Raw genomic sequence first — 9783 nt, 5'->3', positions numbered from 1 at the left:
TTTACCTGAGTAGTCATTTGTGAGGCATCTTCTTCCCTTGATTTAAGATGACTAATTTTAAACTGAAATTTTTAGAGGTTTATTTATTTATTATTTATTTTTTAAATTTAAATTAGAAACAAGGTTGCTTCACATGTCAATTCCAGGTCCCTCTCCTTTTCCCTCTCCTCCTCCTGTGCCCTCCCACCAACCCCCACCAGTATGCCCGAATTTCCGCAGGGAAGGTGAGGCCCTCCATGGAAGTGTCCATAGTCTGTCATTTTATCCATGGCAGGGCATAGACCCTCCCCCAAGAGTCCAGGGAGAGAGTGCATCTCTCATTGTTGTATGCGAGCCCAACGTCCATTTGTATACCCGGGATAAATACTGATCTACTACCCAAGGCTCAATAGATTACCTAGGTCTCCTCACTGACACCCCCATTCAGGGGGTCTTGATCAGTTCCATGCTGGATTCACAGGCATCAGTCTGGGACTCAAGAGCTAACCCTTGTCAGATCAGCTATTTCTGGGGGTTAAACCAGCCCAGTCTTAACCCCTTTGCTCATCAGTCCTCCCTCTCTATCACTGGATTTCTTGAGTTCAGCTCAGTGCTTAGCCATGGGAGTCTGCCTCTTCTTCCATCAGCCACTGAATGAAGGTTCTGTTTCCCAGATTCTCTGGCCATGGGATTGTAGGCTGGCACTCCCCAGATCTATGTCTAAAATCCATGTATGAGAGAGTACATGCCGTGTTTCTCTTTTTGTTACCTTTTTGTTACTGGGTTACCTCACTCAGGATGCTTTGTTCTAGTGTCATCCATTTGCCTGCAAATTTCAGGATTCCATTGTATTTTTCTGCTGAATAGTACTCCATTGTGTAAATGTACCACATTTTCTCTATCCACTCTTCAGGTGAGGGGCATCTAGGTTGCTTCCAAGGTCTGGCTATTACAAATAATGCTGAGGTTTATTTTATTTCATGTCTCTGTGTTGTTTCTTTTTCCTGAATGTATACATATGCACAGTGGCCATGCCTCAAGTCTGAATCTATCTTTACGACGTATCTCTATCTTTTGCTGATCACATGAGTCTTCAAACTTCTAAACAGGGTGACTAGGACCAAAGTGGGTGCTTTGGCAGCTGACACTGCCCCGTTCCTTATTTCTGAAAGCCAAGTTTCTTGGCATATGTATCATCAGGAGCTACATTTATCATCCCAAGATTTTGGAGTTTCTGTGTTCAAGCTGCCACCAAGTAACCTGCCACCACCTGCTCATAAACACCATATAAGTGTTTGGAAGCAGGACATCTTTAAAGTGCTGCCCATATTTGCTACTAGTAGGAACAAGGAAGTTCTTCTTAAATGAACCTTTCGTTGAATCACTGCCAGGAAACAGCACCCCAGAGAAGAGTCAGCCACCAAGAAGCCATGCTTACCTTTGTCATTGAGTGTCTAGAACCATCTTTAAGCTTTGTCAGGTTTTATGTGTAAATTTAGGCCCCACATTGGAACACCATATATAAAGTGTAATTTTCCTGTCCTGACCATCCACTCCCCATTCTGACAGCTGCTTCCAAATTTCCACACAGAGACTTAGTATCATTTATAAATGTTCAATTGTATAGCTTGGACTCCTCACTAGCTAACTCTTACACTTAAATTAACCTTTAATTCTTATCTATGTTTAGCCACTTAGCTTGGTACCTTTTCTCAGAAGGCCATTCTCATCTTGCTTCTTTTCTCTGACTTTGAGCTTCCTCTTCCTCTTCCCAGAATTAACTTTCTCTAGTTTTTCTTTCAATCTCTTCCTGCCCAGCTAGCAGCCACCCAGCATTATATTAGCCAGTGAGAATGATACAGATTCGTAATGTGCAAAGCATTGTTCCATATCATCTCATATTGTATTTTAAAGAACACTCCCAGTAATTAATTCTATGTAAGAAACAGAACATCTAGTTCATCTCAGGTATTGAAGTTCAAAAGAATGCTATAGAAAAATCTGTTTATGGAGCATTTTACATGTAAATAAAATGTCTTTTTTGAATAATTTCTATGAAAATATTTCACTGGTCACTTCCCTAAAACATCACATTCAGACAGAGACATGCTAATCCTGAAGTAATTCATACATTGCCTGCTTCGTATGCTCTGTGAGAGTTATTTATTTGCATGCCTGTTTAGTCAACTGAGTGTTAGTGACATTGTTGGATCCACTGTGAGTTTTAGATTGAGTAAAACAGTGGCTGAATAGATAACAGCACAAGAAACCAGGGTGGCTAATGCATTCCATCAGCTCTGGATTTCTTAGGCTATAGCAGTAGACATACTAGGAAACATTGAGAATAACATTTCTGATACCCAGAAGTTATATTGTACGTGCAGAATTTTATTTCTTCATGTAAATTCTTGAATTATCTGGTGTCAAAAAGGAAACATTGGCTTTGACAACAAAACAAAATACTTTTATTGCTTAATGCATGATCATTCAACAATTATACACAGTATGCCAGAAAATTTGAAAACCTTATGTAAAACTACTTATGATTATTGTAAGAAACATTAGAGCTAGTAACCTTGTATTATTGCAGTTAAGTTTATTAATAATAATAAGATGTAGATATCATGTAAATGTTTTTATGTGTGTTTTGGGGCAGAAAAGGAAGGAAGAATGGACGGAAAGAGAAAAAAGGACAAAAAGATACAAACTTTTAAGAATAATATGTTTTCTAATAACACAGTGATAATGACATTTGATTGTTTTGATATTGTTCTTTACATCAAGAAGTAGAGTAATATTCATACAAATTGATAAAGTTACAAATCTCCTAAGAAAGAAAGCATGAGTATTATTCCTGTACTTAATATTTGATGTTAAGTAGGTGGTAAAATTGTTTTGGTGGTAATCTTCCTACTGAAGAATTCTAATTTGTGATAAAAACTGTAAGTCAAGATGAAAATTTTAAGAGTATTATTTACTATACCTCAGCTCATTTTCCATTGTCATAGCTTTCATTTAAACATAATGGAAGTGCATATGCTAAATGCTGAAGTGCTGAACATATAGGGAAAGCAAAGGGATTTCAGTCTCTGAAGTCCAAATGGATTTAGTAGATTCAGTGGAATGATTTAGTCTGGAGAGTATCTGTTGTAGAGACAGAAGAACCAAAGTTTGCTTTCCCAGCACCCTCATAAATGCTGAGCTTTGGAAGGGCACACCTATAGCATGATTGAGAGCAGACAGAGGTAGATCTCAATGGCTGGGTGGCTGGAAATTCTAGCATAATTAGTGAGAACTAGACTCAGTGAGAGATTCTGTCTCAAAAAAAATTAAGGAGGAAAACAATAGAAAAACTCAACAACTGTCAACTTCTCTCCTGTACATGCATGTGTATGTAAACACACACATATGCACATGAGCCCCATAAATTCTCATCCTTATCTTAAAAATATATTCACTCATTACAGAAGTAAAACAAGGCAAATAAATTGCTTGAAGTTCTTATGTAACCAGTAGCCAACTATTTTCCACATAGTAAGAATTCCATACATTTGTTATTTCCAAAAACTGTCTAAACTTTTGTATATTTCTTTTAAAGTATACATTCTGCACATCATGAAAAAATAGTGTTTTATTACAAATACCATATATTGAACAACTTCTTCACTAGTCATTGCTCATAGTTTTGATGGCTGACAAGGACAAGAAATAGTATTGAAAGATCTATTCTTATTGCAGTGGATTTCTGGTTTTAATGACAAATTTCTGACGGTTTCCTCTCAAAGAAAGGAAGCTGTAGTATATCTTTGTTTTTGAGGGTACATAGGTTGTGTAAGCCCTTGTTCACATGTTTGCACTTAAAAAACTATGTGGATATATTGCCATATGCATGACTATGTGAGTGTATGCATGCTTGTGTGTGTGTGTTTGAAGGACAGAGGTCCTTGTCTTCTCAATCTCTTCTATGCCTTCTTTTTGCTGTTGTTGACAGAATGTCTTATTGAAATCAGATCTCTTTGATTTCCCCTGTTTTTCTGTCCAGTGCTGGCCAAAGTGGTCTATGGATACCCTTGTCATCTTATTCACAGATCGGGTATTCCATATATGTGCCACTGCACGAACTGACTTTCCAATCCAATTTCCTGTTCTCTGTCTCTATCATTCTCACTCTCTCTGTCTCTCTGTCTCTCTCTCTCTCTCTCTCCTTCCTCTCTCCCTCTCTCTGTCCCTACCACCCAAAAGGAAAGAAAGGAAGCCCATAAACAAAAAAATATTAAAACAAATTTGTTAGGCAAAAAATAGCCAACACTAAACAGCTCTACAATACAAACAAAAATGATAACAAAATTGTGAGTTCAAGATGTCTTGGCCAAGTACTACTCTTTGGTTTGGGGTATTGACTAACTTGTATAATCCAGTGACATTGCATTGGAGAAAACTGATATTGCATTTCCCAGGAAGGTTGTCAATGGTGTCCCTATTTAAGATGAGACTGGTTCCAGTTCCTCTTACAAGTACTTTGATTTTGTCTATTTGAACATGTGCAGGTACTGTGCATACTTTCATAGTATTTGGTAGTCAATATGTGTATCTTCTCTGTTGTGTCTGGATGATACTGAATGACAAGGGCACAGTTAGAGATACCATCAAGTAAAACTCCAGGCACGGGAATGATATACAGCTTGTTGAGTTGTTGTCAAAAGGGATCCTACAGATGCTTGCAATCATCATAGGCTATTGGTAGGGCTAATTGTTTTTCTTAAAACCATATGCTAAGGCCTTATTTTTGATGTTGACACTTACTAATGGAGAAATTGAGGTGGTACTTATGTACAAGCTTCATATATGTTGTTTAGTGTCATGGTGCTGGAAGGTACTATGCATACTACTGAAAGCAAAATGTAGTCAATAATGTCACCTAGCTACAGACCGTGCAGCCCACAACAGAAATATGAAAACAAGATATATTAGCACAATAGTGGCAGAAATGTTATGAGAGTTACCAAACACATTTGGTTGGATTTAAGGACAATGCCATATGATGAAACTAAATCTATTACTGTTAAAATGCTCAATAACCTAAGTCATTATTGATCATGACAAACAGGAAAACATTGTATTGCAATTCTCCTAGTAAAATGATTCCTAACACCATATTGATAATTGCATGTTTCTACCCTTATCTGATAAAATTTTTCTTGCAGTTGATAAGATAAAAATCTAAGTAACCTACAGAGACAGAGAATTTGCATCAATAAGTCCTAAATGGGTATCTTCATCAAGCTCTTCTTATGGCTCAGGAATCTCTACAGAGAAAAGACAGAAAAATAAATAAGTGCTTGAGATGGTAGATGGCACCAAAAAGAATTTAAAATTGTAAACTGACTTTCACTGCATAGACATAACCAACTTTCTTGTTCAATTTTTTCCTAAAGCTCTTAGTGCTTGGATGGGCTTTGGGAGCCCATTCCCTGTGGAGGGATACTCTTTCAGCGAAGATACACTGGGGAGGGCCTAGGTCCTGCCTAAATGATGTGACAGAGTTTAATGATCCCCCATGGGAGGCTTCACCTTCTCTGTGGAGTGGATGTGGGTTGAGATGAAGAATTGGTGGGGGGTAATGGGAGAATGGGAGGGAGACAGAACTGGGATTGATATGTAAAATAATTTTTATTTTATTATTTAAATTTAGAAATAATCTTAGTTCACATATCAATCCGAGTTCCAGTTCCCTCCCATTCCACTATGCCACCCACCAAACACCCCCAGCTCCCCATCCGCTCACTAGGAAGAGTGAGGCCTTCCATGGAGGAACATCAAAGTCTGTCACATCATTTGGGGCAAGGCCTAGGCCCTCTCCTGTGTATTTAGGATGAGAGGGTATCTCTCCATGGGAAATGGACTCTGAAAGTCTTTTCATGCATGAGTAATAAATACTGGGTCCACCACAAGAGGCCCCATAGACTGCCTAGGCCTCCTAACTGTTACCCACTTTCAAGGGGCCTTGTTTGGTCCTATGCTGGCTCTCCAGTTGAGTGGTTGGTTTTTTAACACAAAAATTAAATAGAAAAAGAAATCCTATCTCAAAAAATATTGAAAACAAACAAAGAAGCTCTTAAATATTCCTGGGGGTCTCTTTTTGTAACAGAAATAAAATAATACAGAGGTGATCAGATTTTTGCCTTTTCACAAGAGTATAAGATAAGATTTGAGAGGGTCAATGTACCTGTAGCATCCAATCTTAATATTTAAATTAGTGTTAAAAGGTTTTTAGCTAGCCATTTATTTCATAAATCTCTGCATTAGCTTACCTCTATTACGTATGAAAATAATTATTTGCAAATTCATAGTTTTTATTATATTTGATGGTTATCTATTTCAATAGCATATGAGTAAGATACTGAATACTTATTAAAGCAAATAAGCTTTTGATAAGCTTTTAATACTCTCCAAACATATTTATGTATGTATGTATGTGTGTGTTTGTGTGTATGTATGTATGTATGTATGTATGTACAGATTTTTAAAATGCCTACACTGCAAGACTGTACTAACAATATCAATTCTACACTTAATAAAATTCTATACTTACAGTTTGGTTTTATGAACAGCAGTGACATTGATAAACTTTTTGTCTGTTTATAAAAGAAGCCAATTTTGGGGATATGAAAAATATTCTAATACATAATGTTGAAAATAATAGGAACTGAGAATGAAATTTATATGTGTGGAGAATATCACACTGCTCCCCAGCTTTAACAATAATGATCTTATTAAGCATTGACCCTACAATTCACATTAGGAGAAGGAAAAAAAGGAAAATATTAAAATCTGAATAATAGATATCTGGCATAATTAAATGAAGTCATTTTTGTAAATTATATATACTTAAACTGCATATTTCTATGTCTTAAATATATAATGTTTTTATATTTTTATAAAATAATATTTTGCAATTTATATAATTGTATCCTATAGCATAAAACTTACTATTTTCAAATGTATGATTCAAAATTTTAAGTGTTTTATTTTTAATTAATTAATTTCTTCTTCTGAGACAGGATCTCACTCTGTTGCTCAAGCTGACCTGGAATGAAGCACCCAAAACTGTCTTTTAAACTATAACAATCAACTTGTTTCTAATGCCTGATCTCTGTGATTATAGTTGCAAACAATCACACTTGGCTTCCAAGTGGTTTAAATACATTATCTCTTTTGGGTTTCATTATGAACATTTGATGTTGGAAATTATTAGTCATATTTTAAAAGAGTTCCATCTTATATCTACCTGATAATACTTACCTTTATAGTATGCCTGGAGCTTCACACCAAAATACTGCATATCTAGGATAGAACAGAAATTCCCTAGTGTTTGACTCGGGGAGCTTTATGGGTGTATATATATACATACATATTTGTGCAATGTAACATATAGTAATATCATCTAAATGTTTTCTTAATATTTTTAGAAAGCAAAACATGGGAAAATTTTCTATTGACATTGAGTATTTAAGAATTTCATTAGAATAGTTAGAATTTAATTAGAAAATGTAGCTAGTATTGATTTTTCTATTACAGAAGTTGCATAACAAAAGGTGACAATGGTGAAAAAAGTACAAAGTATTCCAACTATAATGAGAACAATTAATCTGTTGCAATTTACATTTCTTCCTCAATATAAGTATATTAGATAAACAAAAATGTTTGTACTCTTTATTTGGAAACATAAAGTCTGATACAAGATGTTGTTTTGTAAGGTCAGATGTTTACAACAAGAGAAACAAGATGGTAATGTAAATTTATTTAATCTGGAATGCTTGGATTGCAGAGCCTCAACTAGCTTCTTAGTAGCTTCCTGATTTTAAATGTGTTGCCTTCTTTTTCATAGGCTTTAAGAACACTTGAAAGTGTCCTCTTTTTTTGTTTTTTATGAGACAGGGTTTCTTTGTATTGTTTTGGAGGCTGTCGGTACAGCCTGGCCTCGAACTCACAGAGATCTGCCTGCCTCTGCCTCCTGAGTGCTGGAATTAAAGGGGTGCACCACCACCACCTGGCTGAAAGTGTTCTCTTGACTGTAATAAAATCAGAGTTAATTTTCTTAAGTATTTGTTTCATCTTGATGAGTTTTACTTGACATTGTATAGAAAGCTGAAAAACTATTAGTCCCAAGATCCTTGCTTTAGAAGTATTTCATTTAAAATACATGTTTTCATTGTTTTAGATCATGTACGTGTGTCTGATCTGAGGCATGTGCACTTTAGTGCAAGTGACTGGGGAAGCTGGAGGTATCAGATGTCTCCAGAATAAAATGGGTACTGGAAATCAAACTCAGTTTTGCTAAAAAACAAAAACAAAACAAGCAACAACAACAAAAATAGTATGAATCTTTGACCACAGAACTTCTCAAGTCTCCTGACCATTGTTACACTGAATATATATCCATGTCTATTTTTCAAGAAAATCTTTATATACTGCTATAAATGTTGAGTCAAGAACTATTCCAAAAACAGAACACATAGGTTTAATGTGGTCTAACTCAGTGTTCAAATTTTGGCAACAAATGATATTTTCCATGTTCCTTTACTTATATTTACACTTGAATTCTATTCACTACACTATAGCTTTCAAAATCTTACTCTGCACATTTGCAATCATAACAACTATATTGGTAGCAATCTTCACCCAAAGACAAGGCTTGCCTGGTCATGTCATACTCATGATATGATGTACTGTGTGTATTAATAGATTGATATTGAGCACCTAATAATCTTCTCTGAGGCTGAATAACATCCCCTCAAAGTCATATTTTTATCCTCCTGACCATTACAACTTACTGCATCTAAAACTAAAGTATCTATATTTTCAGATTAAAAACAATGCATAATTAATTCATTAAAATAACAGGAAGGGATTAATGACATTATTTGAGAAGTGTAGACATTTTTAAAATAGTATTGAAATGGCATGGGAGAAATTTTTCTGCAATTTGATTTCACAGATAACAACTAAAAAATGTTACATAATTTAAAATGATCAAGTGCTCAGAACCACTAACCAAAAGGACAGAGGAAATAAATAAACATTTTATTACACTAGATGTAGAAAAAGAATTAGCATATTATACTAGCAAGGAAATACTAAGAGTTTCATTTGAGTGTATATGACACTATTGTTTTATTTTTTTGTCATTTTTTTAGTTGCACATAGGAATCTCCTTTTAATTTTCTCACATTTCTCTGGTGAATATGCAGAAATTTGACTCTGTGGTATTTGACATCTACATTTCATATTATGAAAGACTAGTCTCTAAAACTAACCTCTAAGAATAAAGACGAAGCCTGCTAAACCTGAAAATTACTAAACTGTCTGATTCTATGATTATTAGAATGATAGGCATGTTGATGTTTGATTTAGAAACTCTCAAAATGAGAGACTGATGAGGGCGATTTAAAAAGTTTAATTATCTGAAGAAATTCTATCTGCCAAATCTAGGAAGATAAAGAATAAAATTGTCACGACTACCTCGACCAGCAAGGAAGATGCGACTCAGGAATCCTTCTCATCAGCGGTTTATTCAGGAACCTTGAAACAACGTGGAGGCAGCCACGGGAAAAACCCCTCCTGCTCCCTAAATAGCCGAGGCCAGCCAACCCTGAGCAGCCACGTGTGTGCAAGCCATAGGCTCACCAGAATGCATAAGCAATCTGATGATGATGGCGTGACCCCGGCGGGATGGGAGCAGGCCAAATAAGGAGTTGTTTATTACCGAGCGCACTCACCGTCAGGATGGTGGAATGCGGAAGC

General features: G+C 35.8%; 1 long non-coding RNA gene across 1 annotated transcript; it reads right to left on the bottom strand.

Annotated features, from left to right (window-relative positions):
- Positions 1–4189: 4189 nt before the first annotated feature.
- Positions 4190–9541, bottom strand: LOC121138743. The gene is made up of 3 exons (XR_005875603.1): positions 9502–9541; positions 7282–7323; positions 4190–5285 (listed from the first exon to the last, which is right to left on the bottom strand). It is a non-coding gene; the product is annotated as an uncharacterized LOC121138743 (long non-coding RNA).
- Between the last annotated feature and the right edge of the window lie 242 nt (positions 9542–9783).

This window comes from Mesocricetus auratus, unplaced genomic scaffold (genome assembly GCF_017639785.1).
Source record: "Mesocricetus auratus isolate SY011 unplaced genomic scaffold, BCM_Maur_2.0 Super-Scaffold_2245, whole genome shotgun sequence".
NCBI classification, from domain to species: Eukaryota; Metazoa; Chordata; class Mammalia; order Rodentia; family Cricetidae; genus Mesocricetus; species Mesocricetus auratus.
Note: the sequence above shows the minus strand (reverse complement) of the source record. Positions and strands in the feature narration are given on the sequence as shown.